Source organism: Dromiciops gliroides, chromosome 3 (genome assembly GCF_019393635.1).
Source record: "Dromiciops gliroides isolate mDroGli1 chromosome 3, mDroGli1.pri, whole genome shotgun sequence".
In the NCBI taxonomy this organism is placed as follows: domain Eukaryota; kingdom Metazoa; phylum Chordata; class Mammalia; order Microbiotheria; family Microbiotheriidae; genus Dromiciops; species Dromiciops gliroides.
Genome location: NC_057863.1, coordinates 110,588,264 through 110,608,260, shown reverse-complemented (window position 1 = coordinate 110,608,260; position 19,997 = coordinate 110,588,264).

Below are 19,997 nucleotides of genomic sequence, written 5' to 3'. Positions count from 1 at the left end.
ACTTATTATGTGTCATAGACTTCTGTAGCAATCTAATGAAGCCTATGTACACCTTATCACTACAACTTTTTACAATCCATAATAAAATGCATAAAACAAATGAATCACATTGAAATATAGTTAAATTACTTTAATTCATATAGAGCTAGATTTTATGGTGAATCTAACAACCAATCCTTTCAAAGAAGTGATGAGTATAAAATATATTTCGAGATATCTACAATAATTGTGATGTGATCTGAAAATATTTCACTTTACAACACAATCATAGGTACTGATAACACTAATGTTCTTTATTGCCTACATTAATAATTGGAAGGAATGCTCAATTTCAGTTAGATTTTACTGAAAACAAAGATGTACTTTTTCCCATTCATGCAAATGAGCTGATGAAATCTATTTATGAACTAAGAGGTCTTGGGTTCCTAGCTTAAGAAAACTTACAGCAAATAATTTAGTGATAGATTGTATGTTGATGAGAGAAAAAAAGGAGGAAAAGCTCAACATGGGCTAACCAATGAAAATATTATCTACAGTAGCAAGAACAAAGTTATCTGGATCCTCAGTATATGACAGAAGGATAATAGCATTTACTTGTGATTAACAGTATTCAGAGAAAGGTGCAAAAAACATATGAATAGAAGACATTTTCTCTGTTTTCAAGAAATTTGCAATTTATTTGGGAAGGCATGAAACACAAAAACACTCAGAAACACGAAAAATAATATTTAATTAATGTATAAATATTTACCAAAAAAATTATCTGTTTCAAATTAGTATAAATATAAATTTAGTTGGCAGATAAGATATGAGTGATTTCTTACTAGGTAGAATAGAAATAAATGATCACAATTGTGGGGTGTTAGCATGACATTGATAAAGATACAGAAGACTAGATGAGTCTTTCTCAGTCATTCTATTTTTATGGAATTGTTAAGGGCTAAAATTCTAGCTAAACTGTCTAAAATATCTAATGAGTGGTCGCCAATCAATTACAAGCTTTAGCAAGAGTTAGACTTTTAAGCATTTATTAAGGAGAATAAGAATTTGGTAAAGAGAGAGAGAAAGGCCTAGATTCCTATCTATTAAAGGGAGAGCACATTTCTAGCTCCCTTCTCCGCCAGCGTCCTCAGGAAAAAGCCCCAGAGTCAGCGCCAGTCTCTTCCTTCCTCCTCCCACTAGTCCGCGTCACTTCCTCCCGCCAAAGAAAAGACTCCTGGTCTTGCCCTCAAAGACCTTCGCTTCATGGGCAGAACTCTTCTACAGTAAGTATCCAGCAGGTGGCATTATTCCAATCGTTACAGAATCCCTGATATATGCAAGGTGGTAGGTGATAACATATTTTCCTCTATCTGAGCTTTTTCTTTATATGTAATTTCCACCATACCTGCTAGTCACACATGCTTTCCTGTCATTTAGGCTGTAAACTCCAGAGTCATATTTAATTTTTATCATTTGTTACTTCATAAACTATCGGTCAAAATATTTAGTGGCTTCTAATTTACATACTCCCTTATGTTTCAAATGTCACCACCTTATTTTAGAACTTTGTTGTTTGGACCATTCTAGTAATATCCTAAATGGCATCTTTACCTGTGATCTCTATGTTCTAACATACTTTACACTTCACCTGAGTAATCTTCCTAAAAGTCTGTTATAATGTAGTTACTTCTCAGCTCAAAAAAATGCAATCGACTGTCCATTGCCTACTGAGTAAAATCCAACTTTCTTGGCTTAAAACATACAATCCTCCATCACCTTTCTCCAGCCTAATGCTCTAATTTTATTTTCTATGACTTTCTTTTTATTTAGTTTTTTTCTTTTATTTATTTATTATCATTATTATAATTTTTTTTCCAGGCAATGAGGGTTAAGTGACTTGCCCAGGGTCACACAGCTAGTAAGTGTTAAGTGTCTGAAGCCAGATTTGAACTCAGGTACTCCTGACTCCAGGGCCAGTGCTTTATCGACTGCATCACCCAGCTGCCCCCTCTATGACTTTCTTTTATGTAGTCTCCAAATAAATTGGTCGGCTAATATTTCCTGATTAAATCCCATGTTTCAATGCCTACATGATTTTCCCTCTGCCAGGAATCCTTTCTCTGTCATTTTCTTCTTCATAGTCTTAGCTCAAGTGATTCTTACTTCATGAATCTTTCCCTTTTATAACCATATGGAGATAACAGGAAATTATTTGTCCTTTCAAAAGTTATAGCAAAGCCAAGATAAGATTCACGTACAGGTACTATTAGGCAGAACATGATGATAGCATAAGAAAAGTGGAAAGTACTATGGCAATTTAGAAATTAAATTTTGGCACCAAAACAAACCCCTGGATGATATTTTATGTAAACATTCCCCCCCCAATATCTAGTAGTGTGCAAAGGTAAGCATTTACTAAATATTTGCCAACTCTATGTCAGTTGAATAAATGAATAGATTAATAAATAAATGAATTTAATCAATGTCTTTTTAAAATTAAGCCAATAGTAGAGTAGTCAGACCAGCCAAAATTATTTTTTATAAAATATTTAATGGAAAATATAATTTATCAGAAAAATGAAAATATTGGATGAAAATAATGATAATAAAAATATGTCATTTCTTACTCTATGATGCCACTAAATGCATACTATGTTCCAAGCACTGTGCCAAATATTAGGAATAAAAACAAGATAATTCCTTTTCTAAAGGAGCTCACATTATAATTAGGGAAGATAACACATACATTAGGGTTCAACTTTAGAGCAGATAGAAAGACCCCTGGATCCATATCGCAAAGAAGCAGTATATAAAAAAAGGTCCAGTAGACTTTGGGGAGAAATGGTAGGTCAGATGGTTTTTGACCAATGACTTTTGGGAAGGGGCTAATGGGCTTGGAGGATTGGAGTAGAACAGAGCACTGAAACATGCTTTATTAGTTACCTAATAAAAGATCAATTTAAAATACCCAAGCCTATTTCTTCAGTAGTTATAGTCTCATCATCCTAATTCTGGAAGCCTTCCCCGCCCCCCCTGCTCTCCTAATTATGTCTTCTGGGGAAAAGGAATATGTATCATTCTAGCTTCCAATTTGCATCATCACACTGACTTCTCCTTTTTAGCTTCTAAAATTACTTTACTAGGGAAGATTTTTACATAGCTACTTCTCTTTAACCTCAAATTTAAGAAAAATCCCAAAGGTTCTAAGTTAGAAGTAGTGGAACATTTATTTCTAGGACAGAGGACAGAAATTAAATGGAGTTGGCTGTTCAGGAGACCTAGCTGTGACTGCCATGGGAATTCCCAGTCATCAGTCACAATTTTGGTCATTACAATGTGTAAATTGCCAGTACAGTGCTCAATAAGTCAAGTTTATTTCCGATGGATAATGGAAGAAACTCTCATTTGTTGGAGATTTTCTTCCCATTCCTCTGGGAGTGGAAACAAACTATGAGCATATAACTGTTGACTGTCCACTTAACATCTATTATCATCCATAAATTGGACATGCTAGGGTGATGCTATTCAGTTTATAAAGAATAATATATTTTACTAAAATATATGAAGATTTACTAAAGCATTTTATACAAAAAAGTAGACAAATGGGATAGAATTAAAATTAGATAAGATAATAATCATATAGTCTTTTCCTATCTTTTTTAATTTTCATAATGGATTACTTTTTTCATTTGTGTTAGCCAATAAACTTTTCATGCATTTTCTTTACTTTCCAAAGTATAGATTATCAATTTACAGTTCCCATGACATACTTTTCAATAATTTAAAATATGCGACAATTAAAAAGTTTTTCAAAGTCAACAATGGCCATCTATATCAACATTTTAATCACAGTATATCATGAAAGATTAATGAAAGAATATCACTCAGTTTTACTACATGAAACTTTTTACAATAAACCTTTGTTAATCATCACAAGTACACTAAAGTTTGAATAGCCCAATTTGGAAGAGACAAGATTGAGAAACTAAAGTAAGATGAGACATGGACCTTTGCAGAGAATAAGTGTTATTTTTAGGGGACAGTGAAAAGCCACTTAGAAGTGTGACATAAACATTTATATGATATTATAAAATTGTTAAATGCAGAGAAGAGGTAAGAAGAAAAGAACAGCAACTACAAAACAAGAACAAGAAGAGCAGGAATAAGGAGAAGAAGGAAAGAAAATGAGGAGGAAGACACAGTAGGGCTTGAGAAATGAAGGAAATTTATGTATCATGTAATTCAACTTCTTAATTTCAAAGAAAAGGAAACTCTATCCTAGAGTAGTCTCATGAATAAGTGACATACTTCATACTATATTTCAGGTTTCTTGAATTCCATGAATGTCTCTGGAAAAATTAAATCAATTTAATTGATTTGTAATCACACAAGTATAAGAACTAGGTCACTTTGGAAATGTCTTCAGGGAAAGTAAATTTGATGAAGCATGTTTTATCTATTTCCTAGAGAATGACAATGGATCCAAAAATGCAGAATAATCCAAAAAATTTTGGACCTGACCAATGTGGGGATTTCTTTTACTTGTCAGTTTATGTCTGTCAAAAGAGTCTTGTTTTTCAATCTTTTTTTTCCTCTAGTTTGGGGGAGTAGTGTTTGAAGGGAAAGAATAATATACATTAATTACAAAAAAAAATAGAAAAAAGAATGGCAAATCTGTCTAGTAAGTTTATTTAGTTCTATGATAGAATGACAAAACATGAAAATAAGGAAAATAATTGTTCTAAAACAGTATACATTAAACCCTGTTGCTTCATATAATCTAAGTGGAGGACTACAAGAATGGTTTCCTGCTTGAGGATCTCAACATACTCTTGTCAAAAACCCTTCATTCCCACTTCCTCAACTTGTTCAGTTCTCATAACTTATTCTTCCACTGCACCTCAGTTATACATACAGTTGGCCATGTTCTTGATCTTACTATCATCCACAAATATTACACTCCCATGTTTATGAATTGTGAAATTTCCTCATCTGATAAGTCTGTTGACTTTCCATGACTTCCACTGCTTTATGATCAACTAATCAATAAATATTTATTTGTGTTTTCTTTTTGGGGGGAGGGGGGGAATGAGGTTTAAGTGGCTTGCCAAGGGTCACACAGCTAGTAAGTGTCAAGTGTCTGAGACCGGAATTGAACTCAGGTCGTCCTGAATCCAGGGCTGGTACTTTATCCACTGTGGCACCTAGCTGCCCCTCAGTAAATATTTATTAAGGGTTTCTATATGTCAGGCATTCTACTAGGCACAAGACATACAAAAAGAGGGAGAAGACAGCCCCCTGCTCTTAAGGTGCTGATAAGCTGAATAGGGAGACAAAATGTAAAAAATAGGGTGTGTGTGTGTGTGTGTGTGTGTGTGTGTGTGTGTGTGTGTGTTTGTGAGACAGACAGAGACAGAGAAACACAGAGAGAGACAGATACACAGAGAGAAAGACAGAAAGTATTAGGAAATAAGTAAGAGAGGGAAGGCACTGTAATTAAGATGTGTTTGGAAATACTTCATATAGGAGGCAAGATTTTAGTTTTGACTTAAACTAAGTCAGGCAGATCAATAGAGTGGAAGAAGGAGAGCATTCTAGGAATGGTAAATAGTGTGGGGACCAATTTTTACTTGGGGAATGTTAGCTAAGTGGCTCACCTCAATATTGGGGCAAGGAAGGAGACAGGCAGCCTCCCTCAAAACAGAACAGGATTTATTTTAACAAGAACGAACTAAAAAAAAAAAAAACACAAACAGGATCAAATAGGATCAAGGAAAAGGAAATAAAATGGGGAACAGGAAATTATAAAACCTCAAAAGATACCACCACCCAGGAATCAGCTGAGAATATGCTGCAGACCTCCTGTCCTTCCAACATCCAGCTAGAATGCCCAATTCTCCTCCCCCAATCCCAGAAAAACCCCACACCAGCCCCAGCCAATTGGATGGCCTCTCTGACAGTCACATGACTGCCCTCACTAGGCTTCCAATCATTATAATTTTGCCAGGCCCATGTAGGCATCAGCGAGTGGTGATGATGTGAGGTGCCAGCACCATGGCAAAGGCTACAACCAGTGGGTGGAGCACCTTGCAGTTTGCAGAGCCCCAGGCCAGTGTGTGCCCAGGCATAAAAACTTCAAATAACAGTTAATTCTTTACATTAGTCCAAGAAATGTCTGGTGCTAATAGATGGACTATCTTGTTTATGGAACATCTAGGAGGCCATTGACACTGGATTGAAGAGTATTGGGGAGTACATTTAAGAAGACTGGCAAGGTTTGGGGGAAGGGTTGTTATGAAGGATTTAGATTGGCAAACAAAGCATTTTGTATTTAATCCCGGAGGCAATAGGAAGCCTCAAACTCAAATTCCATTCTTCTTCCTCACAGTGACCTCTATTCCCTTAACCCCTAGGTTCTTTACAAGGCCATTGATCCTGCACTGGTTACACTCTCCTGCCTTCCTCCTCTTGATACCTTAGGAAACCAGTCAATCCTGCACTGCCCTCTTCTCTTGAATCATTTGCCCTTTTATTCTACAGAGACATATTTTGCCATGTCAATCTTCAGCCCTCATACCTTCCACTGCCTTTACTCCAACTCACCGAACACCACATAGAGCAGGGGAAAATTAAATCATTTCCAGTCCTATAGTCAAATTCATTTCAAAAACATTCTTATTGGGACACAATGAAGGCTTTTGATTTTATCACATGCATTTTAATTGTATTACTTCTGTGTGTGTATATGGTGCTCAGAGAATATTTTTAAATTGACAGAGTAATAGTAATTCAAAGCAATTAGGATAGTTTGTCTTCATTTGATAATTCACAATCTTCCCCTTCTTTACATTGGGGCACTGAAGACTGAGGAGCCTCCCTTAACTGATATTCCTTAACTTTTGACAGTCAGTAGGTAACCATTCAGTGACACTAAATACGGGATGAAAAGTATTACATATAAGGGGAATATGTATGCATGGGAGAGAATGGGACTATGATACATAAAGAGATAAGAGACAAAACATAGAAGGTTAGATAACTGATCTAAGAATTAAAAACAACAACAACAATAACCAACACTAACAGCCATCATAACCACCACAACCTTGGTTTAAGACTACCTTTGCCACATGACCACATACTGGCTATTGGACATACTCTCAGACAGTTATTTAATAAATTGTAGAAAAGGTACCAACTGGCATTGCTAAAGGAATATCATTGCTATGAAAATGAAATCATAATACTGAGGATACAGGGAAGATAGAGAGTAGTAGTAGCCTGTATTAGCTTAATAAAATATTTCTATCATATTTAACATTTTGTAGAAAGGAATCAGGGAAATAAGAAACCATGTTCTAAAAAAACTATAATAAACTGTCTGACCTAATTTCATGGCAGTCATTTTTTGTTTGGGTTTTGTTTTTAGCCATAGGATTTCAGCTTTGCTTCATGGTCTTGTTAAAAATAATTGAGAAAATAGAACTGACCACTAGACAAAAAATATTTTAATTCAAAATCACCTGAGAGTTACAATCCTAAGCATTTGTTTTACGTGATATTATGTTGCCTGACCCAAGTCACAAAGCATAACATATAATCTAGATAATTTATAGGCATCTGCTATTAATCGAACTAGGTATTTGAGTACTAAATAATTTACATACCTATTTACCTAATCTATAATATAGCTATAGCTATGTCAAAAAACAATCAGGCAAATAGAAACTTTTTTTTCCTCTTACTAGTGCTTTATCAGTCTGAGTAAGTAAATGTAGTATATCCTGAATAATGGCTTTTAAGTTACTTGACCAAAAATTAGGGGGAAGCCTTAGGCAATAAAGAGAATGCTGTATCTCTCTCCCTGAACATTGTGATGCCCTAGAGATTTTCTGGTTGTAATGAGTTCATAAAGTCAGCATAAAGACCCACTTTCATTAAGTGATTAAATTAAGGTCTGTGCTATTTTTTTTTTCCTGTGTCTTATAATTACTTTAGTATCTCAGATGACAGGTTTTGCTGACTCTTTCTAACTAGTTTATCCAAAATATTATTTGAAGAAACACTGCCACCTTACTTATAAAGGTTTTATAATTGTTATATACAAATAATTTATGCCCTTAAGGAACTTGTGTTCTATGGGATAGAATTGCTTCTCATGATGTTTCACTTTTATTTACCAAGTTGGTAGGTATAGAATTTTCTGCATGATAAACAACATCCAGAGTTCTTAGTACAGTGAGTACTTTCAATGCCATATGTCTCTATCTGAAAATGAAGGAAATAGAAATGGGTAAACTCAGTCACTTAAATGAGAAATTTAAAGCATTAACAAATAAAGGCTAATTAGTTGGTTGACAAGATAAGAGTACAGGTGATTGATTTTTAATGTATGTTTATAAATATATGTGTATATGTGTATATGTAATCTGTTATATAATGTGGAAATTTATTTTGATTTGGGGACCCTTCCTTTAGGCTGAGATTAGAAAGCCTTAGGCCCTCAGGGTCTCTCCCCCTCCTCCTCAGCTTCAGCTAAGCGAAAAAGCCCCGTGGGCTATACAAGGTCAGACAGCTGGGGGAAAAAAAGCCCCCAGCTCCCTCCGACCTGAGAGGAGCTATCTGAACGATGCCGGATGGCCTGTGCTGAGGCATGAGGCTTGAGAGCACCCCCACACACACACCAGCTGCAGCTCTGGCTGACGGATTAGCTTGGTCTGTGGGGGCAAAGGAAGCCCCGAGATCTGAGTGGAGAGAAGAAAAGGTATATATAGACCTGGGAGTGAGAAAGGAGGGGGAGACGGACTAGATAGACAAGACTCAGGGGTTCGGACGGACAAGAAGAGGTCAAGAGGAGGCTGAGGAGATGGCAAAGATTGGAGACTAGAGATGGGGCTACAAGGACGCTGGAGAAGAAGAAAAGGACTATGAGCAGGCAAAAGAGAGGCCGAAGGGCAAACTGACTGACGGAGCAGACAGACAGAAGGTTACAGGTCTTAATACAAACCAGGGAAAGTGTAACGTGCCCTGAGGCCAGAGGCGGCTAAGGCCCTTATTCTATTCAACAAGTTCAAAGCACAGCAGGTGCGAAAGAGACAGTGGAAAGAGACCGCAGGAAAGCAGTCAGGTTGTACACTTTATTTCCCTGTATTCCTAATTTTAAATAGTATCTCATAAATAAACTCTGCTTTGATTATTTGGTTAAGAGGCTTCTTAATCTTTAGTCTATCAGTTTGGGAGCAGTGTGGTGGAACTTTATAAACGGCCCACATTAAATTAACGAAGTCAGATAGCCAAATAGTCAAAAGTACCCAGTTTAGTCGTCCAGTCAGATTAGCCCCCCAAATTAGTCAGTCAATTTAAAAATATTTTACAATAAAGTTTATTATATTTTATTTTAGATCAAGAAATATTTATTTTTTCTACCTCTCACCCAACCCCAAACCTCAGGGGAAAAAGAAAGGAAAAAAAAAAAAGAAAATGCTTTTAAAAATAGAACTAAGGAATTATAAGAGTGCAGGGTGTTTGGGTTTTTTTGTTTATTTGTTTGTTATGGTATGTTATGGTTTGATTTTGGCTCAAAGACTGTCCAATAATTTTTGAACATTATTTTCCCCCTATCAACCATGGTAATGGGAGGATGCTTCATTGATATCAGCAATATTTATGTTGCTTCTTTGTAGAAGAAGTTATAGAGTCACACTGGGTGAACAGCCTTTGCTTTAAGACATTCAAAAAAGCCTTCAAGCCTGAAAACTGTAGGTTTTTCTTGTAAACAAATTATTGGGACAATGGAAGAAGTCACAGAGTTATGCAATATCCATTGAAATGTTTTGGACTGAAGCATATTTTCCATTGCATACTTAATAAATCTATTATACATCCCAGTCTTTTTTTTCAAATTACTTTAATTTAAAGAATAAAAAAAAAGGATTTGTGAGTCCACACTATGTTGTTTTTTTTTTTTTTAATTTCCAAGAAGGGTATAATGGCTTATCCTTGCCTTTTGTACATAAAAATCTTTAATTCTGGGGCAGCTAGGTGGCACAGTGGATAGAGCACAAGCCCTGGAGTCAGGAGGACCTGAGTTCAAATCCGGCCTCAGACACTTGACATTTACTAGCTGTGTCACCTTGGGCAAGTCACTTAACTCCAATTGCCTCACCCCTCAAAAAATCTTTAATTCTTATGTGTATTTACAATCTTAAAACGATCATGAAAACAGTCTGTTGTTTTAATCTACAAAACTTTAACTATTATATGAAATATTTATTGGTTCAAATCTCTACAATCTTTTACTTTTGCAACATGCTTTATTGCCCACCAGCCTTTTCATGTCAATATTTTCACTATTTAAAGTGTTTTCAAAAACATTTTAATAAAGTTTGGGTTCAACTGAGGCCTATCTTTTTCTTTAATGCATTACAACATTCATAATTGATTTCTTATGTTGAAAGAAAAAGTGGGGACTTAATATATAAGATGAAGCTTGAAAATTTCTCAAAGATCAGTTCAGTTTTCTTTAGGTTAACACAAGAGCACTGGCAAGTATCCACTAATTGGTAAATGGATGGATGGCCTGGATGGGGACTTTGGCCTACAGATATGAGAGAGAAAGCACACTCCTTTCATTTGCTCTCTACATTATTTATAGTCATTTGTTTTCTCTCCTTGCTGGCTGCATCGCAAGCTCCCATTACCACACTGCTGACTTAGGAACACTGAAGTGTGTGAGCCTCTACATCAGATGAAATGGCCCCAAGTAGCTCAATTTAACAGTCTCTGCAAAGCTGGCGCAACTTGGATATTGTTATGGTTTAATGAACAAGATTTCTTAAAATTAACTGGAATTAAAAGTTCCACAGGGTCCCCTTCCCATTTTCAAGGGCTTTTCCAAAATGCCACTTTATACAAATGCCAACTCCCTAATACAAATTTTGTGTCAAAATAAAGTAAAGAATTAACATAGATTTGGGGACCCTGAATTATCCAGGAAAAAATAAATAAATTCTCATTTGCTTTTAGCCTATGTAGAAATTAAAATACTGATAAACTGAAAATGATTCAAACGAAATTAAAGCCATATTACTATTAAAGAGGCATAAAATATACTATTATTATCCTAAATTTATTATTATTTTGCTCTAATAGTAAAATTTCAACTTCTCAACTATTTTCTTTAGGTCGCTTGGACACTCTTCAGTGCATTGGACTTAAAGCAAAATGTTGAAAAGAACCGAATGGGAGCACACTGGCAATGAAACACCATTGTAAGTAGCTTGCTTCATCTGAAACTCATTGAAAGCATCAGACTTAATCCACTTAATAAGTGCAAAGACAGGCCTAGTAAAGCTAAGGTCACAGGATGAAAATCACAGGGGTTGGCTTTCTTACACTCTTATTCCTTCCTTATCTATCAGTTGGTCAGGCAACCTCAGCCAAACAATGGATTGTTCACACTACGTAATTCTGCATGTTATTTAATATAAAAAGATATATACCATGCCTAATGCATTAATAAACTGTTACAGAGTATGCTGATAAAAATCATATGGTAAGTAACATGGCCGCATAAGGTAAATTTTAAAACATAAATGTTCATGTAGCGCCCAAGGTCACTCTCTCCCCACCTACCACACTTGCACAACAGGTCTCCTACTTGCTACCCCAAACACTAGATGCTTTGTGGGTCATAATCCTCTCTAAGCCATAGCTCACAAAACCCATTATTATAGTTATTTTTATTGGTTATCCAGAGGATCAATTACAAAGCAAAGTCAGTTAATCACTTAGCATACCAATAAAAGTAAGAAAAGTCTGTAGCTTAGTCTCCCAGCAATATACACATGATAAGTGGGAGAAAGAAGCATGCATACAGATCATGGGTTAACCATACACAGATAAAAAACATGTGTGGCCAGGGCACCAATATCTGGGGGTGACTCACTTATCCAATGCTGCCAAACTGCCAGTATTCTCTGATCATTCTGCCAGAAAATATAAAAGAAAGTTATGAGAGCATATCTCAATATTCCTTAAGTAGGTAAAGACAATAACCTGGGAGGCTCATACATAAAATTCTCTTTTTGGTGGCATTCTCAATGTCTGTCAATCCCAAAGTGCTAAACATAACATTATAAGTACACTGAAAGAATTATATGTTCTGGAAGCAAAATGGGATAGTCCTATTTTACTATGTCCTTTTCTGATGACTAGTAGAATCAGACTCAAATTCTTGTGTCGAATTTCAGGTGTGACATTTTCAAAAGGACACCAATATGTTGGAACACATCCAGAGAATGGCCAGTATGATAAGGGTACTTGAGATGTTGCCATTGAAGGATTATTTTATCAGATTTTTCTTTTTTCTTCAATTCAAGACATCTATTTAATTTCAATATGAAATTTTTAATATTTTTCAAAGTAATTTGGGGAGGGTGATAGATAACATTTGGGGAATTCTGTAGGGGTGATTTTTGATCTGAGTTCTAAATGGGAGGCAATTTTAAGAGGAGAGGGGAGTAATATGAGATACATCTTTAACATTTACAATTCCAACTGAGTCCATGAATGTGATATAGCAATACCATCAATGTTTGCCCAGGGCCCTCATAGTGCCCTGTATCTTATAAATACATTTGTGTGTCTGCCCAGAATCAATGTTTGACTTTCTTGCTATCCCTTGCCATCCTGTCTTGCCCTACTGTCCCTTTGTACAAAATGTATCCCATGTCTGATAGTATTGCCTGGTTCTAATTTTTTATTTTTTCCATGTATTTATAATTTTATTTTTTTTCCCAAATTACATGTAAAAACAAATTTCAAAATTGATTTTGTTTTTGCAGCGCAATGAGGGTTAAGTGACTTGCACATGGTCACACAGCTATTAAGTGTCAAGTGTCTAAGGCCAGATTTGAACTCAGATCCTCCTGAAGCCAGGGCTGTTGTTTTATCCACTGTACCACCTAGCTGCCCTCTTTAACATTGATTTTTTTAAAATTTGTGTTCCAAATTCTCTTCCTCCTTCCCTCCCCACCATTCCTTAAGAACTCAAACAATTAAATATAAGTTATGCATGCGTAATCATGCAAAACATTTCCACATTAATCAGGTAGTGGAAGAAAACAGTCAAAAACAATTTAGGAAAAGGAACTAACAAAAAAATTATCTTTCAGTCTGTATTCAGATACCATCAGTTCTTTCTCTATAGATGGATTGAATTTTTCATAAGTCTTTCACAGTTGTCTTGGATCATTGTATCGCTGAAAATAGCTGTCATTCACAAAAGGTTATATTAAAATATTGCTGTTATTTTATATACAGTACATTTCACTTTGCATCAGCTCATATAATTCTTTCCAGGTTTTTCTGATAGCATCCTGATCATCATTTCTTGTAGAAAAATAGTGTTTCATCATAATCTCTTCCCACAATTTTTTCAACCATTCCCCAACCGATGGGCATCTCCCCAATTTCGATTTCAACTTTTTTTAAAAATATTTTTGTATACCAACCTAAGTAGTGGTATTACTAGGTCAAAAATTATACATGGTTTTATAGTCCTTTGGCCATAGTTCAAAATTGCTCTACAGAATGTTTGAATAAGTTTACAATTTTACCAAGAGTGTATTAATGTCTCATTTTCCCCATATCCCCTACAACATTTGTCATTTTCCTCTAGTGTCCTATTATCCATTCCAATAGGTATGAGGTAATACCTAGTATTGTTTTGACCTGAATCTCTCCAATCAATAGTGAGTTAGAGCATTTTTTTTTCATATGGCTATAGGTAGCATTGATTATTTCAACTAAAAACTTCATGTCTTTTGATCATCTATCAATTGGGGAATGGTTCTTATTTTAACAAATTTTACTCAGTTCTCTCTATGTGTTTGAAATCTGTGGCCTGTCAAAAAAATTTGCTTCATTTTTTTTTCACAGTTAATATTGCTAACTGTATTTCCATCCATCCTATTCCCTCACCATGACATTTACTCTATTTTCTATCTTCTTTTACCCTATCCTTCCTCAAAAGTGTTTTGCTTCTGATTATCATCTCCTACAATCTGCCCTCCCTTCTTTCACCCACCCACCCCTTAGCCATTTCCCCTCTACTTTCCTGCAGGGTAAGATAGATCACTATACCCAATTGACTGTGTATTCCTTCTTTGATCCAATTCTGATGAAAGTGAGGTTCACTTACTCCCCCCATGTCTCCCCTTTCTTCCCTTCTACTTCATAATCTTTTTATTGCTTCTTTTACATGAGTTACTTTACCCCAGTCTACCTTTCTTTTTCCCTTTCTCCTAGTTCACTTAATTTTTTTAGAGATATCATCCCTTCATATTAAACTCACACCTGTGCCTTGTCTAAATATATTCCAGTCAGCTGCCATAATAATGAGAAAGTTCTTATGAGTTACAAGTATCACCTTCCCATGTAGGAATGTAAACAGTTTACATTTTTAATATCCCTTATGATTTCTTTTTCCAGTTTGCATTTTTATGCTTCTCTAGGGTCTTCTATTTGAAAGTCACATTTTCTATTCAGCTCATGTCTTTTCATCATGAATAGCTGAAATTCCTCTCATTGAATTCCCATTTCTCCCTAAAGGATTATACTCAGTTTTGTTGGGTAGGTGATTCTCGGTTGTAATCCCAGTTCCTTTGCTCTCTGGAATATTCCCAGACCTCTGATCCTTTAATGTAGAAGCTGCTAGATCTTGTGTTATCCTGACTGTGGCTTCACAGTACTTGAATTCTTTCTTTCTGGCTGCTTCCAATATTTTCTCCTTGATATGGGAGCTCTGGAATTTGGCTATAATATTCCTGGAAGTTTTCATTTTGGGATTGCTTGCAGGGAGTGATCAATAGATTCTTTCAATTTCTATTTTACCTTCTGCTTCTAGAATATCAGGGGAATTTTTCCTGATAATTTTTTGGAAGATGATGTCTAGGTTCTTTTTTTTAATGGCTTTAGTTAGTTAGTCAAATAATTTTCAAATTATCTCTCCTGGATCTATTTTGCAGGTAAGTTGTTTTTCCAAGGAGATATTTCACATTTCCTTCTATTTTTTTATTCTTTTGGTTTTGCTTTATTGCTTTGCTTGATTTCTCATAAAGTCATTAGCTTCCATTTGTTCAATCCTAATTTGTAAGGAATTATTTTCTTCATATAACTTTTGTACTGTCTTTTCCATTTGGCCAATTTGGATTTGCAAGCTGTTGGCTTTTTTATGATTTTCTTACATCACTCTCCTTTCTCTTTTCATTTTTTCCTCTACTACTCTTACTTAATTTTCAAAATTCTTTTTGAGCCCTTCTATGGCCTGAAACCAATTCATATTTTTCTTGGAAGCTTTGATTGTAGGAGCTTTGGCTTTGTTATCTTCTTCTGAGGGTGTATTTTGATATTCCTTAACACCATAGAAACTTTATAGAGTCAGCATTTTTTTCTGTTTGCTCCTTTTCCCAGCTTATTTCTTGACTATTAAATCTTCTTAAAGTGGGGCACTTCTACCAGGGTGGAGGGCGAGCTGTCCAAAGCTTCAGGGATTTTGACCAGCTGTTCTCTGAGATACTTCTATGAATTTGTAATTCCCAAGTTCCTCCAATATGGTACAATTCAAGGAGAGGCATGTTTACCACTCCCCTGGCCTGCTCACTGGCCTGCAAGTAACCACAGGCTCACTTCTCTCCAGATTTTTTCAATATCTCTCTCTCTCTAATTCTCCATATTTCTTTTTCTCTTGTCTTTCTCTTTTTTTCTCCCTTTATTATCTTTCTCTCTTTCCTTCTTTCTTTCTCTCTTTTATTCTACCCCTAAAATCATCTTACGTGTAACTTATTTCTCATCACTTTTTGATTTATTATTCAAATACAAGCAGAGATGCCATAGCTCTTGTTCTTTGCAACCATTATATCATTGACATAAATTGATATGGCTAGTCTACTTTGTTTTTGTTTTGTTTTGTTTTATTTTGTTTTTGGTGAGGCAATTGGGGTTAAGTGACTTTCCTAGGGTCACACAGCTAGTAAGTGTCAAGTGTCTGAGACCAGATTTGAACTCAGGTCCTCCAGGGCCGGTGCTCTATCCACTGCACCACTTAGCTGCCCCAAGTCTAGCCTACTTTGGCAAACAATTCAATATTCTCTATTCAATCTTTAGTGAATAAACCTGTCTTTCTTTGTGTTAACAGTCCTGAGGTGCTCAGATATTTTTGACTCCTTTAATTTTCTGTGTAACCATTACCTACATCCTCCCAGACTTAATATTCCAGTGACTTCCTAAGAGAATGGTCCCATGTTATTCATCTTGGGTTTTTGCTCCAAAGTCCTGTCTTCTCTAATGTTATTGAAGATGAAATGCTTGTACATTCAATGATAATGCCTATAGGTAAAGGACCTCTCTTTGGACCTGAAGCTGCTGTCCAAATTTTTCCCATTCTCCTCATACTCAAATCCTTACCATCCTGTCTTTTAATACTTTCAACTTCTTTTGTTTGGAAGTTCTGGATTCTATGGTTCTTTGTCAAATTCAACATCATTTGCCACTGGCCACCCAGGCTTTCCTTGAAGATTCTCATTGACACAAATAGTATCACCACTAAATCTTGGTGAATCTCTGTATTATTAATTTATGGACTGTCTCAATTTCAGGACCACCTCACTACTAATTGAATATTATTTTCATTTAGTCTACTTCTATGCCACAATATTTAAATTTGATATTCAGTGTTTCAAAAGACATTCTTTCTATGCCCTATTTGTTGTCATATCATTTAACTCATCACTGTTAGTTTCTCTTGCTTATATGTGCCATGAGAATTACTTCAATGATGATGCTTTTTTTTTTTTTTTTTACAAAATTTAACTTGCTACTGAGAATGAAGGGTGTAAAGATCCAGTAATTAAAATGTACAAGTAGGGGCAGCTAGGTGGTGCAGTGGATAAAGCACTGGCCTTGGATTCGGGAGTGCCTTAGTTCAAATCCAGCCTCAGACACTTGACAATTACTAGCTGTGTGACCCTGGGCAAGTCACTTAATCCTCATTGCCCCTCCAAAAAAACAAAACAAAAAAAACCCCAAACAAATAAAATGCACAAGTAGTCCAATGTCATGACTGTAGTATGTCTATATATAAAGACACTGAGAAAAGTGATGGGTAATCATATGGGTTTAGAGATTGATATTATGTTGGTACAAAGCTCACTTATCAAATTAATAGAGGACAAAAGGCTGGGAGAGGTGGTTAAGTGCTCAGATAACAAGATCTAAAATGATCTTGACAGTATGGCATGATGGACCTATAGCAATAAGATAAAATGTGAAGGTGATAAATAGGAAGGTCTGTGTTTGGGTTCAAAAAAATCAATTTTCAGAAATACCATATGGGTGATTTGTTTTGTCACTTCATGTGATGAAGAGCAAGGAAATTTTAGTTAACCACGAAGCACAGTCTTTGATTTCATTAATAGAAATGTAGTGTCCATGTCATAGGTGATAATAGTCCCAGTGTATTCAGTGGAATTGCTATTCAATCCATATTTGAGGTATGGCATTTAATTTTAGGGGCTATATGTTATAGAAGACATTGACAGAGAGGAAGCATACAGAGGATAATGACCAAGGTAATAAGATAGTTTGGAAAGTATACAAAGCATATGAAAACGGGATGTTCAGCCCAGAGAACTGAAAACCCAGGGGATGTTTAATAGCTCTCTTCAAATATTTGAAAACTGGCTAAAAGGTGGAGGGGGCTTGTATTGTGGGTGTCCAAGAAACTTAAACCAATGTTGATAAGTCTGTGGTGTTGTACTCTTTGGTTCCTCAGCAGCCAATGTAGGAGGAAGCCAGTGGTGCTGACAGTGCAGACCATGCAGTCATTATTTTTTCTTCGTAGTATTTTATTTTATGTTGTAATTACATGTAAAGATTGTTTTTCAACATTAATTTTCATAAGATTTTGAAGTCCAAATTTTTCTTCCTCCCTCCCTTCCCCTTTACTCCCCGAGACAGCAAGCAATCAAGTTTAGGTTATATGTGTGAGAAAATAATTAATAATAATGGATTTCTTGTTGGGACCCAGAAATCCGTTTCAGTCCTTTCTCTTCCCCACTCCAAAAAGTTCAACTCTTGACTGTGACAAACCCAAGGGAACAAAAGAAATAGAGATAGACTCTCTTGTCTAGCTCAGTGAAGGAACACACCTAGATAATGGACTTTGCCTTAGGCTATTTGAGTGAGGGTCTTCTCTAGAGTTCATTTTAATGTAGATCACCCTCAAGTAATTTCAGTCAATGGAATTGAATGATGCTACCCAAATAGCTTTGATCAATGTATAATGACCAGCTTTATTAAAAGAGAATAAAATCCTTGGCCATGCCATGGTAACTCTCTTGGATCTTGGCTTGGTGTATTCTTGGCTTGGCTGTCCCTCTTAAGAGAGCATAGCTCTGATGGCCTGAGACTATGAGAAGTTAGGGAGACATGGGGTCAATTCTTTACTGGTATACACACACACACATATATACATGTGTGTGCATGTATGGCATAACACATATGCATATATGGTATACCTTATATCTGCCACACGAACATACATAATACACATATGTGTATGTGTATGTATATGTGCACACATATATACATATATACCATATGTAGATAGTGTGTATTATAATATTAATTAAAAATAAATGCTTACAGCCAAAATTGATGCAATAGCAGTTAATTTAGAAAATAGTTTTATTTAAATTAAAAAACACCTATATATTTATGTATGTATGTGTATATATGTAATCATGTTATATATATATGTACATATATATATATTTCCATTTTAGTCATTTTGTAAAAGAAGAATCAGAACAAAAGGGAAAAGCAAAAAGAAAGAAAAAATAACAACAATAAATAAAAGTGAAAATAGTATACTTTGATGGCATTCAGACTCCATAGCTCTTTTTTTCTGGATGTGGAGAGCATTTTCCGTCATAAGTCCTTTATAATTGCCTTAGATCATTGTATTGCTGAGAAGAGCTAAGTCTATCACTGTTGATCATCATACAACGTTACTGTTACTATGTACAATGTTCTCCTTGTTCTTCTCATTTCACTCAGCATCAGTCCACTTGATTCTTTGCAGTCTGTTTCTGAAATCTTCCTGTTCGTCATTTCTTGTAACATAGTAATATTACATCACATTCATATACCACAACTTGTTCAGTTATTCCCTAATTGCTGGGCATCCCCTCATTTCGTAATTATTTACCACCACAAAAAAGTCCTGCTATAAATATTTTATACATATGGGTCCTTTTCCCTTTTTTATGATCTCTTTGGAATACAGAACTAGTAGTGGTGTCCTGCAGTCATTTGTCACTCAGGCAGCATGTAAGCTCTGTATCTTGTCCAACTCTTGCTGGCTGCATCACCAGTATTGGGACATGCCACTGCTGCCTCCTCCACACCAAATCCTGACCATGTGTGCAGACTTAAGGCTAGCATGTGGAGCTATACTGATGAATTAATAGATTTCTATGAATTAATAGATTTCAGGACACTTGAAATATTCAAACAGAGGCTAGATGACCACTGGTCAGAGATTTTGTATAAGGGCTTACAGGTGTGATGAGTAAAATCTAGTGTTTGTTTACCTCCCCCCTCCCCCCACCCAGTGTGTGTGTGTGTGTGTGTGTGTGTGTGTGTGTGTGTGTGTGTGTGTGTGTGTGAGAGAGAGAGAGAGAGAGAGAGAGAGAGAGAGAGAGAGAGAGAGAGAGAACTAGCTAGGATTTGCTTATAAATTAGAAATTTCAGCAACAGTGTTTGGGCCTTAAGCATTTATTAAATTATATTAGAAGTTAGTAAAGATAGAACACATTGGGGCAGCTAGGTGGTGCAGTGGATAGAGCACTGGCCCTGGAGTCAAGAGTACCTGAGTTCAAAACCAGCCTCAGACCCTTAACACTTACTAGCTGTGTGACCCTGGGCAAGTCACTTAACCCCAATTGCCTCAC